Below are 1,112 nucleotides of genomic sequence, written 5' to 3' on the forward strand. Positions count from 1 at the left end.
CCTTCACGCACTTTCCCCCCAAAAAAATTACTCTCCGGCCAAATAGTGTCGGTAGCTTTGACTTAAAACTCCCTTTCAGCGTGTGCCCCAAGGCGCGCGCCGTTTCCCCCTCCCCGTCGATATGTCTCGAATGATCCGCCAGCCCCGCCCCCCAACCGCCCCATGCCCGTCGGGGGCTGGCGGGGGGCGTCCTGGGGCGCAAGGTGGAAGGGGGGAAAGGTGAAGAGGGGAACGTTTTTAAAAGGGGAAGGAGAAAATGAATTTGGGTTTTAAAGGTGGGGGAAAAGGGAGAGGGGATAGGGGATTTTTTTGAATTTGGAAAAGAAGAAAATAAAGTGATTTCGGGGTGGAAGGGGGAAAAAGGGGGATTCGGGATGATTTTAAGTTGGATGAAGGAATTAAATTGGATTTTGAGATGGAGGAAGGGAAAGGGGATTCGGGAATGCGTTGAAGGTGGAAAAGAACAAATAATGGTTTCGAAGGGGGAAAAGAAGAAAGGGGGTTGGGGGATGTTTTTGAGGTGGGGGAGCATTAAAAGGGGTTTTGAAGGGGGAAGAGGGGAAACGGGGATTCGGGGAGTTTTTTGAAAGGGGAAAAAGCAAATAAGTGTTTTCGAAGGTGGAAAAGGAAAGGGGATTGGGGTTTGTTTTTGAAGTTGATGAAAGAATTAAAATATTTTGAAATGAAGGAAGGGAAAGGGGGAGGGGGAAATCTTGAAGGTAAGAAGAAAAAAAGGGGTTTTGAGGGGGGGAAAGGGGGGAACGTGGAAAGGGATGATTTTGGGGGGTGGGAAGAATTTAATGGTGTGGTTTTCGAAGACAAAAGGGGGAAAACGTAATCCGGGGATGGTTTTTAAAAATGGAAGGAGAAAAAAAAAAATTGAGGGTGATTTTAAAGCGGGAAAAGAAGTGGAGAAGGAAATAAAGTGGAATTAAAGGGTTGGAAAAAGTACAGACTAGGGTTTTGGAGTTTAAGAAGGGAAAGGGGGACCCGAGGGGCTTTTTTTGAAGATACGGGGGGGAATTTTTAAGGGGAGAGAAAAATGGGAAAAAAAAAATGGATTTTTGAAGGGGGAAAAGACGGAAATGGCTTATTTGGCGATTTGAAAGGGG

Source organism: Penaeus monodon, chromosome 30, assembly GCF_015228065.2.
Source record: "Penaeus monodon isolate SGIC_2016 chromosome 30, NSTDA_Pmon_1, whole genome shotgun sequence".
Classification (NCBI taxonomy): domain Eukaryota; kingdom Metazoa; phylum Arthropoda; class Malacostraca; order Decapoda; family Penaeidae; genus Penaeus; species Penaeus monodon.